The sequence below is a fragment of the Acyrthosiphon pisum genome, chromosome A2 (genome assembly GCF_005508785.2).
Source record: "Acyrthosiphon pisum isolate AL4f chromosome A2, pea_aphid_22Mar2018_4r6ur, whole genome shotgun sequence".
Classification (NCBI taxonomy): Eukaryota; Metazoa; Arthropoda; class Insecta; order Hemiptera; family Aphididae; genus Acyrthosiphon; species Acyrthosiphon pisum.
The window spans coordinates 70641565-70669471 of NC_042495.1; the positions used below are offsets into that span (position 1 = coordinate 70641565).

At 29.3% G+C, this 27907-nt stretch overlaps 1 protein-coding gene across 2 annotated transcripts in view; it reads right to left on the reverse strand.

Annotated features, from left to right (window-relative positions):
- LOC100168952 (neuroligin-4, X-linked-like) overlaps positions 1–25903 on the reverse strand; it is a 365515-nt gene extending 339612 nt beyond the window's left edge. For both annotated transcript variants that reach the window (XM_029490516.1, XM_029490519.1), the window contains exon 1: positions 25394–25903. The gene's annotated coding sequence lies outside the window, so the exon portion shown is untranslated. The remainder of the gene's footprint in view (positions 1–25393) is intronic.
- Between the last annotated feature and the right edge of the window lie 2004 nt (positions 25904–27907).

Consider the following 27907-nt stretch of genomic DNA (forward strand, 5'->3'; position numbering starts at 1 on the left):
TAAAAGCAGACCAGAAACGGCCTGTACTCAGACGTGTTCACTCCATTGCAACCCACAAGCACCTTCACGACACTTTGTGTAGTAAACTTGTAATTTTGGACTTGGTCGAATTATTGAAGTCACTTTTAATAAAATACATAGTACTATAGTAGTCACATTACACCTGTCTACAATTTATTAACTTCTACCTCAACATCTTCATCATCGACAACGAAACGGTCTTGCTACCTACAAAACTTAATATTCACATAGTCACCTGAGCTACCAGAATAGCACAGTCGTACTACCTGACACACGAGAATATTACAGCTGCATGAGACAGTTTTGGTTATTATGAACAGACTGATCTGAATATCGAAATGTGGGTTCTACTTATAGTACTTACGCATTTGACATTTTAATATTAAAAACCACATCGATTCTAAAATATATTGTCGAATAATTTTACTTTTCTTAAAACATAATAATATTATAATAATTTGTTATTTATAAAAACATCAAATTGAGATGCGTTTTATTATTGACACATCGGTATAAAATGTGAAGTACTTCGGCAGAGCTTAAATCCTATAACGGTGAAAATCCATGAAATAGAGACCATACTGAAAAACTATAAATAAGTCAAACTTTCCAGTTTTTTATGCAGTTTAAAAATTCAGACATCAAACTAACAGAAATGTATGTAATCATATTATATGCTTACCTAAAACCAATTTACATTATTTAACAATAGATATCCGATATCCAATTCAACGAGACACACATTTGTTATGCCAGGTTTTGTAATACCGTTATAATACCTACTAATGCAATTTATTTTGATAACAAAATTATTATTATTGAATATTTTAATAGACATAAATTCTTGTTTATATTATTTATTAATAGTTACCTACTGGTATTCCCTAGTTCCCAGGGTTAGTTTTTGCTGCACGTCTCTATGTTAACGTTTAATTACGAAAGATACAATCTTGTTCACAATATTTGCATGCTAGTTGTCAGTACGACACTCTAAAATAAAATTTAATAAATATATAAATTATTTATTTATGAATTATAATATACTACTGATTCAGAGTTTGATGTATTTAGAATACCTTTAAACACAAATGCGTTCCTTATATTCATTGACATTAAAAGAAGAAAATAATTAAAATGTTTTGTGGTAATACAATAATGCAGTAAGCATTATTTAATTATTAAAAACTTAAAAGAAAACAAAATGAAAAGCAACCAAAAAAATGCTTTAGTATAATAATTACGGTGTTTTGAAAAACGTTTAAATAGGTTAAAACCAGTTACCGGTTAAATATTGTAAATATTGGATAAAAACAAATAATAATATTTTCATAATATCTTTGCAAAGCAAATAGTTATATTAAGCATCGCAAAATACGACTTCCTATACTTAATGTCTGCAAAATAACTTGAGTTTTCCTCTTTTGTTGTATTGTTTTAAAACGTACACGTAACTAAACATGAACCAGGTTTTATCATATAGTAATGCATTTATCCAAGTTGTAATTTTTAGATTTTGAAATATAGGTACTTAAACTTCCTATTTCTAAATTCTCAGATTTTTAAACAATTTATGCCTAGTCCTCTAGCAATTTCTGCATTTGATTTATTTGATCTTATTTTGCAGATGATTTTTATTAAATGTATGATATAATATTAATATAAACTAATTATTAAAATTTGAACGAATACCTAGTATGTGAATAACTTAACTTTATGTACTAATGATAATATTACAGTCTTCAATAACGGGCTTACATAAAATATAAAATAAAATTATTATTTAGTTAAGTAAGTTCCTATTTATAAAGTATTCTTAGAAATATTTACAATTATTTATAATATATCAATGTAGTAATATTAAAATATACTTTGATGTTAAAGTCATCAAAGCCTCCATATCTTTTAACCTTTTGCAATTTCGTGCAGGACTTATATCCTTAGTATGTACATTGAATTTAATACTCGGAAACTACTCATTAAAACTTCGGTTTATTCGCATCAACATTTCTAAAATAATAATCATCTCCTACTCAATTCAAAGCAAAAAGATTTTTGAAAGAACTATAATGCTTGTATTGCATTTGGATTCAATGATAAATTATTACATTCGAAAAACGATTCTGAGCTGAGACGTGCCATTTAATGGTGTGAAAACGTTAGTTGTTTATAAATATTTATAAATTGCTTAAATTAATTTAAATATTTTGAACATTTTATCGTGTCAAGTAAATAATCATATACCCAGTAGCAAAAAGTTTCAAGTTATTTAGTTATTTAATTATTTAAAACAAAAAAAGCAAAAGATTTAACAAGTTAAAATAGAAAATAGTAAAAATTACATTGACAAACAATAATAATATTAGTAGTAGAATTACAATGCATTTATAATACATAAGATGGGTCCTCAGCTATATCATCATTTACAATAGATTGTTTTTTAAATAAAATGTTTGACAAATGGGAAAAGTAAATCAATGAATATGGCAAAGGTTCCGATGAGGGACAATTATATTACCCAATAACATTATCCAATAATATTGGAGCATCTATACAGGAATTTATAAGTATTTAGACAGAAATAAAAGATTATTATCAACCCTCCTATCAGCTAATGATTTTAAGTCAAGCACCTGAAGAACAGGAGTATAATCGTGTGGTAGACATTTAATTCGTAAAACAAAAGAACATAACTTCAAAAATGTCTTCATGTCATTCTCGAGCTGACACTTACTGACAACAAAACAACAAAAATTATTAGAGGAAAAATAATTTTCAAATGTTCGTGATTTTAATAATTTATTGACTTCATATAAATATCCAAAAGATTATGAAAAATTGTGTGTGTGACATATTTACAGGTTTTTGATGTTTTTAAATATTGAAATTTAAATGAATTATGAAGTGCCTTAAATTATAAGTTCAAGCTTTTTTATTGAAATACAAAATTTTTATCATACATGAATCAAACAATTTTACAAACAAATGAAAAATATTTTGACAGTTACTTGGTAGTAAATTCTAAAATTAATGTATATCGAAGAGTCATGTAGTTGTAGTTATTATTCATCGCTCCACTAAGTTTAAAAAGAAGGTGAGAATTCTTGGTCAATAACCCACTGTAATAAATATGTGATATTTCTCGTTTTGATTAAAATCTATCACTCATATACAAAATAGGCTATTAAAACTCTACTAATAATATTATGATATTATATTACTGATTCGACTACCTACCTCTAGTCTGTAAGTAGTCATTCCAGTTCTGAAGTGTCAAATATTTTATTTACTTACTTTGTCCAATTTGTTAGTAGGCATAAGACTTATTTATTCCGATGAAAATATACAAGAGTACGACTACCCATATTAACTTATTCAAAAGTATGATTTGAATGAAACAAAACCTTAGTGTTGTGTTTTGTGTGGTTTTTCATTTCAATGAGTTTTTGAGAATTTTTTGTTGTATTCACCGTCAAAAAAAGAGACTTTTTTTCATTAGTATACATACTACAACATTTATGTAGGTAAACAGTAAACTACAAAAAATGTTTTACTCCCTTAATTTTGATAATGTAATGTATTCTAGCTATTAATAAACTGAGAATTTTTTATTTTTTAAGTTAACCGAGCATACATTGAGAGTTGTTGATAATTTATGCCTAGTAGTTTTGTTATTGTTTTTGTTGAGGTTTTTTTTTAAAACTTTTGAAAAAAATGTTCATAATAAGTTAAAAGTTATAAGTTTTCATATAGGAAACAATCAGAAAGTGTCATCAATGGGTGGCTCCTTTCATCAAATTATTTTCCTGTTATATTACTCTTAGCATATATTCTTATTGTATTTAGAATACAGATTGTATATTACTTGTAAAAATATAAAAAAAAAAAAGGAAACAATAATATTTTAAATAATAATTATTGATCAATGATTCATAAATTATATTAATTTTTAAATGTTTCCAGTAATGTTATTCATCATTGTTATGAGTATACCCGGGTACAAAAATTATTTGTCTCAAAGTATATATTTTTTTTTTTTTACAATTAGCTTACTTTGTATTATTTTAAATAATAAACGTATTAGATGGATAGTGAATGAATATAGGCATTTCCATTTAAAAATAACTCTCTGGATACGAATTTAAATTGAGTTTGAACAATATTAAAAAATCGAATTCTAAGAGTCTTATTATAAACTTCTAATAAAAAACGGAAGTGAAAAAATCATTATAAAATAAAATAGACGACGGTTTTATATTAATAATTACAATTGATATATATTTATATAAATTGTATATAATATGACTTACCTAACAAACTGTCTGAAATTAATCATATACTTTCGTATTTATAATGGATTACTGTTTTTCTATAAAACCTTTTTTTTGATTATTTAAGTAATCTACGAATGTCTATTATATTATTATATATTATCATTATATACATCATAGGACACAAATCGAATTATGCCATCATACAAAAAACCAATCATATTGTAAATAATATGTAACTATATCTAAATTTGTTATATTATTTAATATATATATTAACGGTTTTAGTAAAACAAAATGAATAGCATATTATTCATGAAAAATAAATATGATTTAAGTTAAATGTACTTAGATAAGTAAATGTGTCATCTAAGATAACCCATAGATAAATGTCACAATAGTCATTTAGATAAGATAATATATGAGTAATTTTTTATCTAGATAAGTCTCAGCATAGGTACTGCATATAGGTACGTATATACAATGTTGATATAACATTAAACATTTTAACAGTATATATTATATAAACGCGTATCATTTATTTAAATTTACTATTAAGTATTAACTGTTGCAGCTACTACGTGAAATCGTGGAGATGTAAACTGAGTTGGGAAAACTGTGCCGACGTTCATGAATTTCAAACGAGACGCTGCAGAGGTAAAAACAAAATATTTAAAAATGTTAAATTTAATTACGCACAAATTTCGTATTACAAACTTAGATATACGTTAATGCGTTTCCCGCGCACTACAACCCGATTTCATTAGTTGGATTCTCGGATTGGTACTGTGTAACGTAAGTGAAAATAATTAACGTTTTAAACATTATTGAATTTGGTAGAAATAATTTATGTGGTTTAATAATTTGTAAAGGATTCCGGATCACTGAAACGTATTCTAATTCATATTAAACGAGCAATAAGCCATAAGGTGCTTTCAAAACAAAATCGATTCATATCCGTAGAATATACATTTGTAATGATATGTGCATAACAAGAAACAATTGAACGAAAATAATACTGTAGATGGGCAATAATTATTATATCTACTATGGCTATATATACTTCACAACTGCGTGTCCCCGTACAAAACGTTGAAACGATGATGGAACACGTTATGAGACGTTTAACAGTAATAAATTGTACGACGACGACGATTATAATAATATAATTCTTAATATAAACGTCTGTCGATTTAGTTTTCTAAAGGACGATACCGTGGTCGCGTGATCACGACCGCGAACGCAACAATGTTAATGTCGCACGAACATAGTGGACACCGTCGTGACAAAATGTTAACCACTATGATAATTATTATTGTCTGCACTATAATAGGTACATAGTGAGCCGCATTCGAGTGTTCAAATTATAAACGAGTGATGCACTTTATTCGTCATACTAAAAAAAACAACATTCTATAGGTATAATACACAAATAATATCCATTACGCAGACCCCCTGAGAAAATTTATGGTTTTGACCATTGTTTGTTCCTATACCTATCAGCAAAATTATGATTGTATGCATCGGGAATTTCGTAGGCTAAGCGATGAGTAGTTTGTTGTTATAACTAAACAGTAGAAATTATTATTTTAGATTTTGAACGGAGCGAAGGATCCAGTGGTTTTACAATGGTGTTTATTTTTTTTTTTTTATATCCTGTATACAAAATTTCTACTAGAAGAAGTGCTTGGATTTCAACATATTATAGGGAGGTCATTTTTCGATTTTCTCAATAGTTATTTAATGCCATGGAAAAAACCACCGACAAATTACAAAAAACCGTTAAAAATGGGATTTTAATTTCTAATGCTTTGTAATAATATAAAATATAATAACAATATAAAATATCCTGACTGGCGAACCGTCTGCGTTCAGAATCGTTTTTCGTATACAATGATATGATATCATTGAATTCAAATTTAATACAACTTGTAACTTACTATACAGCAGAGTGACATTCACTAACCCACTTTTTATTTATAGTATTATAACTATTATCTAACTATACTGTCTACTGTCTACTTGTTATAGCAATTGTATATAATACTGATATGTTTCCTATATTTTTTCATGTCAATTTGTATTTCATCAACCTATTACTGATTTTATTTTTCAATCAAGGACGGTACGAAACTAAATAGATACCGTCAGCATAGTTTCCGTCATCTCGTCCAGTCAACATTATTAACTCATGTACATGATTAAATAACTAAAATGTAAACATTCAACTGACATACGTAAAAAAAAAGTTCCATTTTTTAAATTTAATTGAAAAACGCAAATTGACATTTTCAACACATTTTACAGTGTATGAAGTAGATACGTGTATAAAAACAAATGCATTTTTCCATAAAACATAATAAATAAATAACACAATTGTTTTGTTATTTAAATATGGCGTACGTAAAAAGAAAAAAAATATGTACATATTTAATGGCGATAAGTTATAAATACTAGCATGTAGGTTAATATTATACAATAAATGAAAAATTATTATTTGAACTCAACGAAATACTCCACGTTAAAACTGACAAATGTTAACGAAATAAACTGATAATTTGTAGAGGTAAAACAGAATTATTATATCATTATCATAAATATCTGATAAAACAAATTGTATGTGTATTTCTATTTTTATTGACAAAAATAAAAATCCGTTCACTCTTATGTGATGTTCTGGTGTCTATATTGTTATATATTTTAAAATATTCAAACATTTTTTGATAACAACTGCTTTTGTTATGTTTTTTGCTAAATTAAAAAAGTCCTGTATTCCTGCGTAACGTTCGGCAGATGAATACAAACAGTTCTCTCCCATTTTAGCATTCAAAGAGGTACCACGGTATCCACAGATTTGGAAATATAACGAACAAAGTCAACTTCTTCCAAACACGGAATACTCTTATTCAACTGAGATAAATTGAACAGAATTTAAAAGGACGCCTTAATGCATATTGACATTTGCCGAATAAGAGCATAGTAACATCGCCCGGACCAGATTAAAGAATATTTTTTCAAGTGATGAGAAAATTTAAAAACCATTTATTCAATTTGATAAAAACTACAGAAAAACAGAATAATAAACAATCAAAAACAGTGTTTAAAATGTTCGTTTTAATCTATAAATATTGGCAGTATATTTAATAATTAATGTTGCTACCTAGGTATATTGTAGTTATAGGTAGGTACATTTACTTAAAAGTAAAAATAAGTTTTTATAAGTAGTAGATATATGTATTTTTTCAAGTGAAAACATTTGATTAATTTACAACATATAAGATATTGTACAAAAATTAATCCAAAAATGTATATTTTTATATGATATATACATTTTTTATTGCCATCTGAATTGGACGATTAACTAAAAGTGGCAACAAACTTTTAGAACTATAGACTAGGTACGTATAAAATCATTTTGATTTAATAACAAGTATGTTGAGTTAAAATAATTAAATGTTTTGTTTCAAAAAATATGTTATATAAATCTTATTATTTTTAGACATCAAAAATAGAGTTTTTCAATCACTTCGTTGTTTGTACCCATTTGACTAGATTTTAAATTGATTTAAAAAGTTATTCTGTGCACTCTGTTAAACATCCTATTTGACCATTTGTACTCAGCTGTAAAAAAATATCACGGATTACAGTTTGCCAAGAGAAGCTAATATTTATTTTTTTCTTTCATCTCTCCGTCCTATCATTTTCACTTCACCGTCTCTTTTGTGTTCTCTCATGACTCCCCATTTCTCTCTCTCTCTATTTCTCTCACCTATAAAAAAATCATTAAGCTATTTAAATTCAAATATATCAGTGATTTTTTATATAACACTATGTTATATTATTTACTATTGAGCAATTAGTGTTTTTTTTTTTTGACAAATACGTCTCAAATTGTTATTGGAGAAAATTATCTTTATACTTCTAGGAGGGACCTAGTTGACGGTTGCATGTATGATATTAATATGATATTAATATAATTTTTCTATTTACGATCTTGTAGAAATGTCTCAATCATAACTCTCTAAGTCTGGAAATTTAGAACGGACATTATTTTGAACAAAAACATACTAATATTTTGTCATATCAAGTGGTAAGTTAACTATTAATCGATATCCTCACTTTTCTGAACTATACAATTTAACCTCTCATAGCTATTTTTCGTAAAAATTAATATTAAAATTCCTTATATTTACGTTTTTGATGATGTATAATTAAATTAAATAAATTAAATGATGATAAAATCATCATAAGTATCAATGACGAATTAAAGCCTATCTTGAACTATTTCATCCGATAAAATCTTTGTATATCGGTGTATTTTACTAAAAAAATAAATAGGTACTTTTCACCGAAAACAGCAATTTAAAACATTTCGAACACGAAAGAGCGGTATTACCTACTAAATGAATATGTGTGCGAAAGTTACGCGATATGATGATAGTTTATGCACGTGCAGTCAGGGTTGGGTAAGTTACTCAATTTATTGCAACTGGTTACAAGTTACAAGCTACTCAAAAACTATTTAACTAGTTACAAGTTACTAGATAGTTAAATATTGAATATAAAAGTTACAGTTATATATTGTAACTAAGTTACATTTAAAGTTAAAAGTTACTTTGGTAAATGTTTAACAAATTATTGACCGACCAAGAGCCAGGTAAAATCACGTTATGGTGGTTTTGTTAGGAAAAAAAAGATGTACCAACTATAACCGTATAACTACTGAATATCCAGTCACCTGCAGATTAATTGTGAAAACCAAAATGATCGAATATAAAAAAAAAATCTTGACATTATATTTTTAATATTTATAAACTAGTATTGTAACAATGTGTGAGGATCCTTCAGCCTATTGTATTACATTTTCAAGAATTTTGACCAAATTATAAAATCAAATTACATTTATTAAAAAAAAAACTAAAAACTTTAAAATTAAAAATGTCCGTAAACAACTCGAAAATATTTTAAATATTTTGAAAACTGTATTAAGTATAAAAAATTATAAAACAAAATTTGAAGTATCTACTGTTATTGGTTATCGTGAATAACAACAAAATAAGACAATCGTTAGGTGTATTATGAAAATTTGTTAATTTACGGGAAAATACCTGATGTCTAACTTCAAACAAACGTTAAAATGTAATTTGACTTTCTGGTAGAATTTTTTTTTTTGATTAAGGGAGATAAACTTACAGAGAATCTTGTATTAAACATTTTTTTTTGTCGATTTGCAGACTCACTTATGAGTTATCAAAGCACAAAAAGCACAATATAACTTTTAATTCTAACTTGCAACTTTTATACAAAGTTACGGGAAAATGTGTAACTAGTTACAAGTTAAATTGTAAATGAATAATTTCTTACATGTTACAAAAGTAACCGAGTTACATTAATTGGTTACATGTAACTATGATATGCCCAACCCTGCATATACTTATACGCTTGTTCATATGCACACAATCACACGAAAATGCGACTCGTATACGCTTTACGCAAATCACCTTCATGTTATTCATATTAATACCTGTAAAATTGAAGTCCTTAAAATGGAAGGACAATCCACTCGACCTTATGATTTATATTAACTATTAGAGTTTTTATTCGAACATATTATATGGTGGATCATCTCACCATTAGAACCAGTCAATTATCCGTCCATATTATCCTATATCGGACCTGTAATAAATCTCAATAATGAACTATGACTACGCAATTTAGTTGTAATGTAACAATAATATTACCAAATGTAAAATCAATAAAAAAATACACAATTCATTATAGCAGAGAACTCGTATGAAATTGCAAGACCTATCTCCAAATTTTCACGACACTCTTTCCCTCGAAAAATAAAAAATACACGGGGATTGGAGATATTTTATTGGTTTTTGGTACCTATAAATTTATGAAATTTATGGAATTTACATTGGGCTGGCCAAACGTATGTTAAACAATTATCATGAGCGTGAGATATTCGTAGACACGCGTTATAAATTTGTTTCAATTGATATTTATACTGACTTTAGTGCCTACTGATACTTAACCTAATCCATCGTAATTCATAATCCATACTACTGCAGTAAGGCCAATACGAGGGGTTTACTTTTGATATTATTAAAAGTGAAAATCGATGACCTTTTCAACGATATATAATATATATATATATATTGTATTATAATATAATATCATCTAGTCCGCCATATGTATTATTACACTATAACCTTTTACCCACTTGTGATTGCTACCCACGAAGCACCCAACAGTATTTTAGTTTATATTATTATTATTATTTTAAAATTAATTTTAAACAAGTACCTATGCGTAGATATATTCGATCCGTGTGTATGCAGAACGCCACTCCATTTCACCACTTATTTACGATCGTTAGTTGTGTAAACTAGCTTTTACACGTAAGTTATATCCGTGCATCGATGCCCTGCTCTCGTTCAATAAGGGGTGCACGCTAAGAAGGGTGGTTTTCGAACTGGGCAACAGGACCAAAACTTTACATTATCGCGTAGCTTAAAAGTTTTTCCGAATGTCCGGTGTCCAATTGAGTTGTGTGCGAAATCCGAAGGAAACTGCAAGAATATAGCACGAGCGCACTTGATAGCCCCTCCACCGATGGTCAGACGTTTCAGCGCTCGGGGAAAAGACTTCTAGTCGAAATGTCATAGTCTTTAAAAATACATAGTCGGAAAATTACGAATCGGACGTAATGTTACTATATATAGCCATCGTTCATCGGACTGAGATGACAACATTATACTGCATCCTGAAATGTACACCTGCAGGACCGTAAAACGTTTGACTATTATTCGCCACTCTCAATATTGCTCGACAAACATCCGTTTAAAGCACAGTTAAATTTGATTCGGAAAAACACTTTCAGTTCAATACCGACTTCGATAGAGGCAATTCGTGAGTTTGTCTTCCGTACTTAGATCGAAGTTAATCACTTTATCTGCAGTATAATATTTACAATTTTTAATATTTTTTATTGACTATTAAGTCATCAAAATCTATGGTCATTAGCCTGATGGTTATTTAGTAGGTTTTTAACTGTGGGGAAGGGTATAATTGGTTAGAACACGTGTATATGTGGCGAAGATTTGTCACTAAGACCCAAGTGGTCGCCCATCCGGGAACTAGCAACACCGACTGATGCTTGACCTCAGAACGCGTTCGTGACTGAGGTCAATCACAACGCCACTATAATGTATTTTTTACAAGTATATCAGTTTTGTGAAAGTCTCCTTCATTATACGCACGCTATATATTCCGTATATGAACAATATTTTATCATATTTTTATAGTTTACGATAACAATACTTACATATATCTACATGCCGTTTGATTGTGTAATATTTTTCGAATCGTTAACGAACAAAGATGATTCTCTGAAATGTTAGGTGTATAATAAAATTGCATATTTATATTGTATCAAAGGAAAATTATAACAAATGGCTAAATTAGCCACACTTGAAATGCGTACAACTTTAATTCACAATGTGAAATCGTTAAAGGTAACTGGCCTAAAGAAAAATTGTTAATCGACCAGCGGTTAACAAAATTCAAAAGGACACTATTATTTTTCCAAACCAGCCGGTTATTGGAAAATGGAAAACAATGCAGTTAATTTATTTGGTTATCCGATGCTGATATCCTAGGGATAACAAATGAAAACTCTAATATTATAAAAATTAGGTTATCTGAAGACATCGAGACTGTAATAATTAGTTAACTAATTTTAATATATATAAGAATTATCTTAAAATACATCTTATTTTTAAATGCATAATAATAATATGTTAAATTTAGCTAATAAATAATTATTTTAGTGTTATTCTTAAAGTGATAAGAACTCGCTTTCCCGGCACAAGCAAGGATTTTAGGGGGCGCTGCAATATTGTATTATTGTTAATTTATGTAACATTTTGTATTGTTGCAATAAAGTTATATTTATTATTACTGTATGAGATTATCAAAAGAAATATTATTTTACCGTTGTCGTTATGATTATTGACTCATCGTAAATTAATTTTGCATAGATTAAATCGTACTTGACGTCTTCATTAATGGTTCGTGACTACTTATATTATTATTATTATTTCCATTCCCGAGATACCGCGGTAGATGTAGAATTTTCTTATACAAAGCTATTACAGTAATTATTAAATTAACGATTTAGTTATAATACGTGTTATTACTGTTCTGTACGTTGTTTGGTATACAATTGGATAATATATATAATTATAACCCATTATACCAAAATATGAAGTGTACCTTTAAGACTATTGTAGTATTAATATAGGTAACCTTATATCATATTATACATTGTAAATGCATTATCATATTAATTCGTACTTACATTTATTGTCGACAATTTACATTTATCTATACATGGAAGTACAATTATACTGATTATTTTATTTATGCATCTAAAAGAGTATTTACAATTGTTTACGAGTTCGTAACTTATACATACAGAATATTTAAGATTATTATTTTTGTAACTCAAGTTCTAGAGAGACGTATAAATTTATATATGAAGTGATTAATCATATCCAATCCTAACACTATAATTTAAATTCAAAATATCAAATAAGTGTATAATCCTTGTTAACAAATTTTCCAAATATTCAATTTTATTATACCGGATTAACGGGAGCAGTAGTTTAACCATATCAAATCTATATCTAATATAATATTTTAAAAACCTTGTCGGGTATTTTGTGATTGGACATTTTAAATGTTTTAGATTTATTTTTATAGCAAAACAATAGGAAACTATTATTTTACAATGTTATGTTTTTTTATAAGGTTATGATTTGCTTCAAGTTGTTTTGAAAATATTAAATTTAACACATAGGTATTGAACATTAGAAAGGTTGATTATTTTTTTGTAAATTATTTTAAAAACGTAAAATAAAATTTGATGAAATGCAAGTGAGAGCATTCATGTTTACATTTTAGGGTTTGCGGTTTCTGTAAAGAATATCCTTAGTACTGTAACACATTCCATTTTAACTTATTTTTCAATGAAAAATATGTTATTGAGGTAAACATGGCTAATCATTTCCAGGGAAAAAGTTATAATTTTCCGTTTCCAAATATAAAATGTACGAATGGAATAAAAACGAAAATCATATTAATTTGTTTTTTTTTCATTTTGATACACTTTTTTAGTTTGCATTTAAGAAAAATATATTTAAACTTTATTTTTTTTTATAAATAATTCACCGATAGAAAGATGGAAAATAATCACTCCATTGGAAAATATTTCAGAAACATTTTACCTTTCATAAATATTCCATGCAAAATTAAAAATAATTATTCAATTCAAAATATTCGTTGTGACACGCGTATTTGACTAGAACTCCCAGTGATCGCATTTAAATTTGAAAGTATATTAAAATCATCACTTTGGATAAATGATATACTCATCAGAAAAAAGACAACCTGAAGTACAAAATTGGCCAACATTTGGTGAGTATAGGTTAGGTTATACAAATTTATTTTAACAAATTGCTTCCCAAAACAAGTTTCTATTTTCGTGATTATCCCAAAAAGTACATTTTAAAAATTATCGGTTTTTAAGTTCCTTACCTGTATACGTTAAATATCCGGTGTAGAGAATATCTACTTACTAATCGTTGAATAAGTTATATACGTTTTCAAAACGTTATAAATACAATAGATTAATCACGTAGCTTCAACGCAGAAACTTTAAATGTCAAGATAAGACAAAATTTTATAATATAGTATAATGTAAAAGTTATTAAAATATTTTAGTACATAACAACGTCTATAATATCCATTGTTGTTCATTTTTCAATTAAGTGGAGTGGGATTAGTAGTTTTGAGAGGATGCCACACTGATATGACCAATATCTACCTCTCGCACAACTGGCGATAGAGTGGTAAAATCCTGCTCAATGAAGCAAATATAATAATGAGCTATAAAATAAGAACTCTCCTTTCAATAATACTATTTTAATTTCAACGCGCATAAAATCGATTTTATTTCAACTGACATGATATACTTCAACCGCGGTAATAAATATTTAAAATATAATAGGTGAAATCACGAATGAAATCACCTAATAAAAATTTGTTTCAAATAAATTATATTACGTTGACTCTCCTGGATCTTGTGTACTATCAATGAACAAAATATTATTCATCAATTGTTTGTAGTACTAAATCACTCAACATTTACCATTCAACACCAGTATAATTGAAATTAACACTATAATAATAATTGTGGTTCAATGCAAACTGTAACACATCCAATCAGTGTTTAATAAAGTCTCGAAAAACCCGTAATCAAATTAACTTTGTCTATTTTAAGAAAACTAAGTTTTACATAAAATTGTCTGTGAACCGAAAAACTAAGAACTTTAACTTTTAGAATTTAAATTGAAAAAAAAATCATGGAAATAATACTGACCTGCACAGAAGTATTCGTATTAAGTGTATTGTTTACCTTTTAGTCCTGTGAATGTTACTAGTTCTACAAAATTTAAATAACAATCATAACTTTCTTTGTGACTTAATTTAATTGTCCAGACTATAATTATAGTTTATTAATATTTTAAAATAAATAGGGTGTTACCACTGGGTATCTTTCCTAATCTTAGGATTCGTGTCAACCTATTTTTACTATCGATTATCAAACCTACTTATTGTACATAAAAAATTGTATAGATTGTAGATGTATTATTTCAATAAAATAATAAAAAAAAAGTTTTTAAATGAATTCGTAGGAATTTAGTTTTTGATAAGTAGTTACTTAATGCAGTTTTCAATCTAACGTTTACTAATGTAATAGCTGTTAAACGGAGTTAACAGTGCAAAGATTTGTTTTTTTTTTTATAAATATATATGTAAAAAATGTATATGTTATATTACTACTAATATTATAATAGTAATATAATATTGTGTAATCATTGGCAACAATCTAAATAAATAATAAAATACTAATTATTCGTGAGCTGAAAAAGTTCATGTGTGGGCCACTCTTTGTCTACATATAGGGCTTAATAATATAAGCTATAAACACCCCGTTATCAAGAAATCTATTGATAAAACTTTTATCAAAAATGAACCGGGAGTTGTTGAGTTTATTAACTTTAGATATTAAGCCAATATCCAACATTATATTAGGTATATGGAGTGCGTTTCGCTCTTAAGATATTTCAGCAGACCTCCCGGCTGACAGTTGCAATATCTAGTTATTACATTAATATCCGTGTTGGATTTTTTTGGTGGCATTTCAAATAATGTCCAGTATTAAATATTTGTTGACAGATGAGATACCTATCCAAAGGTGATTGAGTTGTGTTCAGAGTTTGTTTCTAACATCAAAAACCATATGAGTGAATGAAGAATACTAAAATCATAAATATTTTATTAGTTATAACCAAAGGCCAGTCCTGTAAAGAATACTTTTAAAAAGTACTTGAGTAAATACTCAAATACATTTTTTAATACTCAAATACTTTGAAAAAGTATTTGGAATACTTTTCAAATACTTTTGGTTTTAAAGTGGGTTCCTTATTATCGTAATATAAACCCATAGGTAGTAGGTAATCTAATAGTTATCTAATAGTTTTAAAGGGAATATTGTTATTCAATATTCAATAACTTTTTTTAGAAATCTGGTTTTCACAAACCTTTGGGCTTCGGCTAACACAGAAATACAGAATATTAAATAAAACTATTATTCTATTATTGTAGTTGACAATAATATTTTTCAGCCAATTATTTCGAATAAAAATAAAATGTTCGAAATAAAAACCAAATTATTCAATACCAAAAAGTATTTGAATACTTTTACTCAAATACTTTTACTTAAATACTTTACAGTACTGCCAAAGGCCAATCGGGCCAAAGATTTGTTTTTTTTTTTTTATAAATATATCTGTAACCAATGGCGACTTATCATAATAGTAATATAATACGTAACCAATGGTAACCCTATAAATAAACAAAAATAAATATTCAATTTGTGTTAGCCAAAATATAACTATTGAGCTACCTATATAAGGGTTAGTTTTATATAGTAAATTATACACTCTTCAAGTCTAAAGGAATCTATTGATATAACTTTTATTTAAAACGGACCAGTAGTTTTTGAGTCTATAGCTAACAGACAAACATCCCTTTTTAAGTATATATGATTATACTTAGATATTTGTGGTTGAATATTTCTCAATAATGTAGTTTTTACAAAAAAAACAAGCTAAGTATTTAACTATTGTATAAGCACATAATATATTACTTATGATTTATATTATATTTAAAAGATAACATAAAAACTATAAAAGTATAATATTGATGTAGGTTTAAAAAAAAATGTATGGTGATTAATTTTAATTCAGTTAATATATTATATTCTACCGCCAAGAGGTTTTCGTCAAACTGGTGAGTTAAAAATAAAAATAAATATCCATCGTAAAACAAAAAAACTATGTACCTACTATTTACTCAAAAACATGTTGGCTCCAATTTAACTTTATAATACTTAAATACTTAAAAATAATAATTATTATTATAATAAACCTTATGATAACAATAAGATCCAAAACAACACGTATAAAAAGTATGAGTAACGACAGAGACAGACAGAGAGAGAGAGAGAGAGAGAGAGAGAGAGAAACAGACGTAGGTTAATGTAGGTAAGTGTACCTATTTATTATTTATAAAAAAAATTAATATTGTTGTAAGAAATGTTCGTGTTCTGTGTGGGTATAGATTAAAAAATATGTTTTTCGAATATTATATACATTATATTTTATATTGATGTTTCGTCGCAAGTGAACAAGTACGCGTATATTGTTATATAATATTATACATGACGCGTGCGTGTATCTATATAGTTATATTCTCATCTCTGCGGTTGAGGTGTTTTCGTCTCGGTTTGTTTGCTTACGCTATACCGTTGTCTGCAGACTGGACCCAAACTTCGTTGATATTACGAACTTTTAGCAGAAAGTTTTGTCTCGGTCAGGTGGTATTAGCAACTCAGGGGCCCTACAGGGTGGTGTAGCACAAATGACCTGTGCAAACTCTTCAAGCACAGCGGCGTTAATTACATTTACAAACTTTCACCTGTGTGTTTTATGCAAATCGGCAACGTCCAGGACTTTTGAAAACAGTCCGAAATCCAACGATAGTGAAAAGTTTCCATTTAAAATATTATATCGTCTGTGTGGTACAATGTATACACGCGAGCACAGATATAATGATATGCATACACTTGAGCGTCACGTGAATAAATAACAATCATAGGGACGATGGGTCGGTCCGACGCGGTCGCACGTCAGTGGACGACCGAATTACAGTGTTACCATATTATATTTGAATTATAAAGATGTCGGAAAACATTTCTGTAGTAGTTTTTTTTTTATTATTATTAAATATTTTATTTTCTATCTATACAATATAATTAGTACAATGGGTAAATTTGATACATGTTTATTAAAAAGAGGTATCGTTGATGGGCTGGCAATCAGAAATACCACTCGACCAGGTACTTTTTAGGTATTACCTATTGTTTTATTCATTTATTATTTTTATTTTAGTAGGTTCTAGGCCACTGTCTTTTGAGTCTTCTACGTTCATTACCGGAAAGTGAGATGGAGGCTATTTGTTCGGTTAACGGGTTACTGTGAGAGCTTAATTTAATATGAAATTTAAAGTTATATCATTTTGCTAATTTACTAAGAATAGGAATTTTTAGGTATTTGTGAATATTATTGTTTGTGAAATACCAAGGAGAAGTTACTAGTTATATGTAGATGGATTGAAACGCTTGAAACGTTTTGGTATTACATGGCTTTGCAGAACACCATAGCTGAATACCGTATTTCCAAACTGGTCACATTATTGACTTATATATCGTAATTTTAATGGATAGTAGGAGTTTATATTTCAAGAGTGGTCTTAGGAGATGAAGTCTAAAGTTAGCAGTTTTACGCTCAAGTTGTATGTGTGGGTTCCCGTTTAGGGATTTATCTAAAGTTAGCCTAACGGAAATCATTTAAAAATCATCTTATGTTAACTAATACGAGTTCAACAATATGTGTGCACGTGTATAACGTAAGTTATGTGCCATTTCTCGATATTTTTATTTTTATTTAGGAAACTTTTGTTGGCTTCCTATTTCCCTTAGCGAGAACGGACATCAAAGTCTCCATTTACTTGACCTCACATAATGTGACATTCCACATTCCTTTATATCCCATCCACTCTGCTCACTCTGGCATGGTAAAATTCGACAATGAAGAGGGCTCGTCTCCTTTGATATTTAGTGGATGGACTTACAAATAATAAAAAAATAAATAACTTTTCGTATTGTACTGAATAATATTTTGTGTTTGGAGTACATGACGTATTACCCACTAATAAAATAATTTAGTGATTTTTAATATAAATAGGTGCACAATTCTTAGAACCGTAAAACATAAAGTAATGCCAACTTCCAACTTGTAATGATCGATGTACGATTTCCATCGCATTTTTTAAAATATCAACTCCCAGATTATTATTGTTATAAACTAAGTTATACTACAAATAATTATACGGTTCGTTTGATATAGGTTGTCTATATTTGGAATGCAAAAAAAAATAATATAATACCTATGTCTTGCATTACTTTCGATTTTGTTATTTTAAATATGGATTTAGAAAATCGTTCACATAACGACGTGCCGACTTCAGTGACTTTCAAAAATAACATGTCAATTTGGACGGTAGAAAAGAATTATTTAAAATTCAAAACTTCGCAAATGATTTAAATTGTCTATATGCAAATCAAACAGCCAAAAAATCTAAAGTAATTGGGTATGCTAATTTACGAGAAAAAAAGTTTCAATCCCGAAAAAAGATTCAAAATAATATTAAGCCGTAACGTATAACGCCGTGCAAAAAAAAAAAAACAAATGTGAATTTTAACACACTGCGCAATGTTCGTAGATAAACTTCACAAACCACTATACCACGTTGCAACAACAAAAAAATTAAAATAAATAAATAATAAGAAGTGTACTAACATAACATGTTAAATTACCTTGGGAAATGAACGGTGCGCCGAGAATCTGTTGCTTGGCGGTACAATTCAACAATAACATACCTCATCTCACCCCTAGAACTTCTTATACTATAGTTCAAGTTGGTAGCGAGGTTAGAGAGTACAATAATAATAAAAATAATAATAATATGTTATATTTACTAAATGAGCTAAATGAGTTTTAGGTAAGTAATTTGTATATATATTATACAGTAGGTATACATATTAGCGTTGAAAGCATTTTTTTTTTTTTTGTGGTACTTTTCTTCGTTTTATAAATCACCCGTTAATAGTATTTTAATTCCTAATTAGTTACGTAGTTTAAACTCTATGGTTTTATATTACCTAAATTACTCGCATTAAGTTCGTCTTATATGGTTTTGTATTGGTATACATTGTAAGTTTTTACAAAAATTACGTTAAAACAATTATTAGTATTAAACGATTTCAAAGAGTACGAAATAAATATGAAAAAAACAATACCTACTTATATTATTGTTTAGGACCTAACGTTTAATTATAAATCAATGTCGTCTTGGAAATGATGTTATTGTTTAAAAGCTTCGTTGAAAGTTATTATCATAACTAAAATCTACCTAATATCAATCTATCAAATAAACACCATTAATCTCTCTTTTTTTTAAATATTAAATTCTTGAAGGAATCGATAATCGTTTTATTAAAAGTATAAAGCTTGACAATAGCAGACTTGTAAAAGTGTTATTAAATGCATTAAAGCAAAATGTATAGTACAAAACACTTACGTCTTGCAGGAACTGATTAAAAACATTTTAATAGGTTAACTTTAACAATGAATAAAAAAACTATGATAATCTATGTAGACATACTTACATAAAAATAAGGAAAGATGTCTCGTCATAAAATATACTGTATAATGTATTTAACGTTTACTTTTAAGTTATTCGTTGCAGTTACACATCATTTAAAATAAACGTAATATCAATAAGCTAGGCGGAAAAGATACATTTTCAAAAAACTTTATAAAACGATTGTTATCATACAGCTTATATAGTTAATCACTCAGATTGTATAATACATAATTCATAATAATGAACTAAATCTTTGTTTTGAAGATTACATACCTTCTTCAAGTGTTTACATTGAACTGGAGTCTGTATTTATTTTTTTTTAAATGTTTAGTTGTGGAAAAAGATTGTACTCCGAAAATTAAATGCGAAACAATCATGAAAACATAATATTATCTGTTTACACAAATAAAATCATAATATTTTTACACGTCGATGACTGTTGGGAAAACGATGAAAAAATATGTTTAAACCGAAATAAATGTATTATACTTTTATTATTTATCTGTGATGGTAGACATGCGCAATATTGTAGTGATAAAGTAAACCGATTTATGACAAACACAAACTATGGTATTCATACAGTTAATGATATTACGTACTTACATTAATTGATAATGTATCGTGATTCTCTTCTTAACAAACGGCTTTGGGCATAACATCTTGTAGAAGTTTTCAACTATGGTTTATAATCAAACTAATATATTGATAATAATTATTTGCACGTTAGAAATTCCTGACGTTTTCATCCATCGCAGATTTTTTGTAATATATTTATGTATATTAAAATTACTTTAGCTATACGTGAATTTAATTTACATAATATTTGGGTATATGACATACAAAATTAGTGAAGAAATGCAAATAAAAATAATAATAAAAAAAAATATAAGAACTTAGAAAGCTTTTTTGTTTTTTTAAATAATAGCATACTTATTATTTTTCTAATGCATATTTCATCATTTTTTTACAGTCAGCTGCATTTTGCATTCAATAAATTCTATAACACATAAAAATGTTAATATCGGAGGTTATATGCAAAATACGTCAAACCTGTAGAGCATGGTATAATTAATTCAATTAATGTAATAATATATTGGTGCAATGCGATAAAAATAGTACACTAACATTAGGTTGGGTATATGGTTACGTTTTGCGACTACGGAAGCAACCGTTATAATATTATTGTTTGCAATCAAAGCTGCTTATGCGAGTAATTCCTAGCGTAATTATTCAGCTACATATTTTCATAACACTATCATATAATATAATAATTCATAGTTTACTATTTTTTTCACTGATGGTTTTGCATAAATTCAATCAGAAAATTAATAACAAACATGAATAACGCAACGGAAAAAATATATTTTTATATTACATTTCCCCACTTTTATTCGTTAAGATTGAACTACTGCTAAAAACCAAACGCCATTAATCATCGTGTACATGTTTGTATTTTAAAACGTTTATATATCAAATTATGTAATTTCACAAACCATAACTCATCGGAAGTTTTAGTTTTCTTTTTTTACTGTTAATTATACTCGTGTTGAAAATATAATATATGATTGAATATTTATTTACTTTGATGAATATAAAAAAAATAAGAAATAAATAGGTAATCTAATTTCTTCTGCATTTTATATATTACTTTTTGCGTCTTCGCAGTATCAGATTATGAAAAAAATAAATACTTATTATTGTTTAACCGTTATACTGTACCTAATAGTTTCTATATTTTATTATACTCACAATATAACGAATTGTGGTGTGGTCATTTTGTTTCCTTTTGACAAGTATTTGTGGTTTTTAAAACTTTTGCACTTCCGGAAAGAAAATAAACGACCCGCGCATGACACGTTGATTGATGATCAACAGAAAACGCAGACAAAGTTCTAAATGTACAACAATCGAAATTTCAGAATCAGAAAATTGCGCACGAAACTTATGTAAACGAACGGCGGCGATTACTCCATTCGATCAAAAACAAGATATAATTTGGATTGGACGCCTATACTTATTACGAATTCCAACAACTGCAACTGCAGATCACGCAGTTTTCATATCGAAATAAATTTTTCATTTGTTGTTTTTTTATTATTATTATAGTGTTGACGTGTTAATAATAAATGGTACCGATTCGGACTGTAATAGGACTGCCATCATTTATCTGACTGCCGGAATCCTAAATGTACGTGGCTTGAGGTCAAAATCCCTTCGGCTTTTCTCCGGCGGTGTAAGAAAGTAAACGAGAAAGAGAGAGAGAACCAAACATAAAATTAAATTTAAAAAATATAGTGTAATTTAGTTGGTCAGTACGGTACGCGCACAAAAATTTAATCATAGATTCAAGAAGTTATCAATAAATAAAACCAGCATTTGACATTAAATGTCATGTTCAAATATAACGCGTGATTGTCATGAAGAAATTCTAAGTATTTTTCTGTGCTCTTAAATATATTTTTAATAAAATTCCAATTTTTCTCGGCACATTTTATAACGTATTATTATCATGTTTGTATTCAAACCTGAACGAGAAAATTATTGGTTTCATCAACGACGACTTATATTTTTCCCTGAAACCTTTTTAAGGATCGATAATGTAAGTACTCAAACATCATCAAGTGATTTACCATTCAATTTTATATCGGTTGTATATACCGTATTGTATATTCTTGACTTTTTCATTATTTTTCTAAAAAGTATACAAATATCGATATTTTCAATCCGAGTAGTTTTTAAAGTTACAATAATCATTCTGTCATATTATCGTGTTCCTGTTTAATTTTTGTTACTGTTATATTATATAGGTACTTGACATTTTGAGTTAATAAATAATATTTACGTTCACACCATTTGAAAAATTTAGAAGTTACGAAAATAAATTTGATTTACAAATGTATTACAATGATTTTTTTAATAGTTTTTGGAATGACATGATTTTAATTTTCGTATTTTTTTCGTTCTTCGATATGCGTCTTTAAAATACTTCAACCAAAAGTAAAAACAATTTTCTACTCTGTGACCTCTCTACATACATTACAAACATAGATGAATTATTTTGTTACTAATATTACTAAGATATTATAGCAATAATAATCTATTACTAAAATATATAAACGAGTTTAAACACAATAATACAACCCCCCAACGGGATATTGATCATTGGAATCGATTAAAATATAATTTGAAAATATCAAGTGCACGTTTTCCCTCGAGTGCCAATTCCGTATAGTCCCTTGAACTCGGCCACTAGTGGTTCGATTATTATCCGTAACAGCTCCAATTGAGTACTAGAGGAAAAAATAAAAAATAAATGACATGGCGCTCTCAAGAGATAGTTCTATACAACAGAAGGGTTTATTTTTATATAATTTGTTATTTTTTTTCGAATTGGTTCTAGAGGTCTGAGAGGCGAGTAACTGAAAAAAAAATTCTATCTATGATTTTATACGATAACTGCAGTGTGTACCGTATGGAAAAAACATAAATCACAGCACAGTAAAAATTATTAAATATTATTTTAACAAGACAAGCAGAGAAAACGAAGAAAAACAATACTGGTCTAATGCACTGCGTTTAGGAGCTTTGTAGCAATTTAATTGCTACACGGCCTCATTCTTCAGATGCAAATTACAAATAATTACGTGGGGATGATTGTAGTATATAATATATTTATGTGTGTGTGTGTGTGTGTGTGTGTGTGTGTGTGTGTGTAGAGGGGGAGGGTAATGTCACGTTGAACTAATTAATATCTTTGTCATTTCAGCGTTCAACCGCAGTTATATTGAGGTCTACGGGTTTTTCATTACAGGCCTCGCTAACTGGGCGGCAGGCGTTCATCCAATTCAACGAAAAGATTTTAAATTTAGTCATGACGATTCGCTTCTGTACATATTGTTTTATATTATGTAATACATGTTTGACGCGAAGTTCCGACGATGATATACTGCGTTCGTCAAGACGACTCCAAACCGTTGAGGTGCAGACGGTGTCGTTACGATAATAATTTCGAATCGAACACGACTATGAACCGATCGCACAATTTAATTAAATTATAAATGGTAAACATTTTTTTACGCAAAATAATATATAATGTGGTTACTAGAATCGTAGTGGGAACACCGACGAGAAAGTTTATCAAGCCCACGGTACGGTCGAGAGAGAGAAAAAAACAATTTATGTATACAGTATATACGATGATGAATATTTCAAATGTGAAACTAATACTACTTGCAAATCCATAAAACTTCAATGTCGCCTTTAGCGGCAACGTTGTTCTTTTTAAAATGTTAAAAAAAAAATAAAAAACAAAACGCAGAAAAAATAAGTTTTTTCGCTCATAAATAGTTTTCTTATTTGCTTTGAACGCTATCCAAAAATTAACTTTTTATGTTTTATATTTGTCCCCAAAATATAGGGTATTTCGTTCAAAACTTTCATGAGTTATGACCGACCTATGTTCGCATATACTTATTAAAACCCACGTATCATCGTTTTAGTATATATAGAGGTTCACAATTAGTAGAAATTACGAAAGCGGTAATACTAAAACAAATATCTTAATTTCAGAGGTGTAAAAGGTCGGATCACTGTAATGCGTGTACCTATATATATTATTGTGTATTGACCATCGTGTATTTGAATGCATACAAAGACTATACTTTATTTATGTAGCATTATGAAATCATCGTGTATCTCGATAAAATTAAAAACTATAAAATATGTAAACGAAATAATACTGACCAAACGAGTTTTCGATTAAAACGAATCCGAACTACCAATTAATTATTGAACGAAAATCTATTTCGGCTCCCCGCTCGTCGCAATTTTTTATTAATGCATCGAGTAATTAAAAGTTTATTTTGTGTTTATCTATGCGTCGACTACAGCTTAATAGTTTATGAGCGCATCTCTGTGAATTTCCACCATTTTGGAAATCGGTAGAGTACTAATAATTCATTGTTGTATCACTGAGGAACTCGTTTCGAAATTGCAATGTGTCGCGCACGAGACGAGATCGCATCTTAATCTCGTTCCGGACGAGTACCGATATAATGACGCAATAAATCAAATCGATGGTGCAGAAAAACCTATTCCGGAGTAGGTGCTTTTTTCCATTTGTTTTTTTTTGTCATGCATGCATGCTTGTGTGATGAGGAGTGTGTGTATGTGTGTCTATCTGTGTGTGTGATAGCACTCACCACGATGTTTATACGGTGTATTCGGGAGGCTGACGAAGACGGCGACGGAAACGTCATTAAACATTCGCACACCACATCAGAACGGGCACACAAAAATAACAATATTAATAAAATCTAAATAAAACACACGTATAAGATATGAAGACAAAAATATAACGACACAATTTTTCGAATAAAAAATATTTAAAAATAGCGATCGCACTGTGCACGGCAGAACACTTAATTTTTTTAATTCCTAATATTTTGTGTACGCATGTATGTGTATGTTTGTGTTTGTGTGTGTGTGTGTGTGTGTGTGTGTGTGTGTGTGTGTGTGTGTGTGTGTGTGTGTGTGTGTGTGTGTGTGTGTGTGTGTATGCGTGACTGTGTGTTTGTGTGTTCGTGTTTGTGCGTGTATGTGAATTTACGTGTATTTGGGTGTGTACGCAAAAAAACAGAAAGCGAACGACTACGGCGACGACGATGACGACGACGAACACCACACCGGCCGGTCGAAGGGTTGCTCGGAAACTGGCGGGAGCGTCGGCGGCGGTGGCCGAAACGGTATATTGGGACGGCGGCGTACAACGCGGGCGAGTAAGGGTGGTTTGTATAGATTGCGGTGGCGGTGCGTAGTCGGAGCGAATTTCGCGGGGGGAAGGAATCATTCCTCTATATATTCGCGTGTGTACGCATGAACCACCCCACACGCGTCGCGTCGTCGTGTCTCCACCCGCGCCCAATTCTCCGGAGTGGTGACGGCGGCGTTCGCCTTGAGAGATACGGTCGGTGTAGGTTGCATGTTTTTTTCCTCTGTCACTCTATCACCCTCTCTCTCTCACACACACTTTTTTTTTAATCGACAGATCCGTTATCTCGTCAACACATGTGGGACGCGGTCAGGTCGGCGTGTCCGCGTGTCGTCACAGTATGGCTGTGGTGGTGGTCCTAGAGGTGGCAGTAGAATTTACGGTGGCGGCGACGGTGGTAGAGGTAGCTGTAGTGTGTCAGTGACGGTGGATAAAAAAACGAGGGACGCCCCGATTCGATCAATCCACCGCCAGGTTAGGTCGGGTGTATATTATATACGATTCCACATGACAAATATTACATTATACTGGCGCGAATATATTATACGTTTTCCGCACGCACTCGATGTCCGCCGTAGGTCCTATATTCCACATAATTATATATAGGTACAAGGTGATTCACCGAGTATATACTTACTCCCCGTTATCCATAAATAATACATTAATTATGAAAATTCTGATTTTCGAAATTTTTAAATACAATATTAACGTCATCATTTTCATACTATCAACTCAGTAACTCCATAAATTGCATAAAATCAAAGTATTCGAAAATATACTAAACATTTCAAAAACAGAATTTAAACAAATGCATTAACAGAGAAATAAAATTGGAGGTGAACATTGTGGGTGAGCACAATGTTCAGTATGACACTCTGTGTTGGTATTATTTTCTGACACTATCGTGGATTGAACGCGGCTATAATAGCGTTTTGAGTGTAACGTGTCTGTCCAATAAGGGATATCTGTGTATGATATTGTGTGAAATTTTTACACGCGATAATATTTTATTTCATATTATATTACGTCTAATAATTATTATCAGGGTCCATTTAAATATGTCACGCATATTCTAGTAATCAAACTAGATTAGCACAAACACGAATCAAATCAGAATAATTTTAGGTAAATACCTGTAACTACTATATCACTATTATATCGGTAAGTACTATAAAGCACTATGTAATTGTATAAAAATGGTATCTACGTAGAAGAAAAAACGGACACGTACGGGCTATGCTCCAGCACTTCATAAATAACATAATATCAAACTATTTTAAAAGTGTATTTTAATATTGTATTCGTGATAATGATTATTTTGTATAACAGTTAGAATAAAACGTATTTAATAAGATATACATAATTATTCTTTAGTACTTATTACTAGATTCATACACCATTTTCAGTACCTATGGCCAATTTTCGTATTTAAAGCGGCTCGTCATCTCATCGAACTATGCATATTGTAATATTATTGAGAGCCTATGACAATCACGCTGGTGTGTCTTACTGGACCTCTAGACTCAAAGTTCGAATCAAACGGTTATTGGTAATTCGAGTTCTGGTGAAATATTATATTATCATTATTGTTGACTTCGTCGTTGTGGTTTTTGTCATCGTATACCTGAGTGACGATAGTATAATACCTAGAGGTGTTTATTATTACCTCTGGATGAGCTATAAATAATATCCATGGTCGTCGATCGCTTCTGAGACATCATTAAAATCGATTTCCACCGGAAATAATATCAAAGGATTCCCGCATCAAGGCGTTCGGCTTAAAGCCGACCGTTTCCTCGACAGTGAATCCCCGTTAAATGTTTACGACTAGCTCACAAACTCGATTGTTGTTGGAGTAAAAATATATAAAGCAAATGGTGACCGAGTTAAATTGCAATAAAAGAGACGATATGTATGTCGTCGACTTGGAGCCGCGCTAACCCAT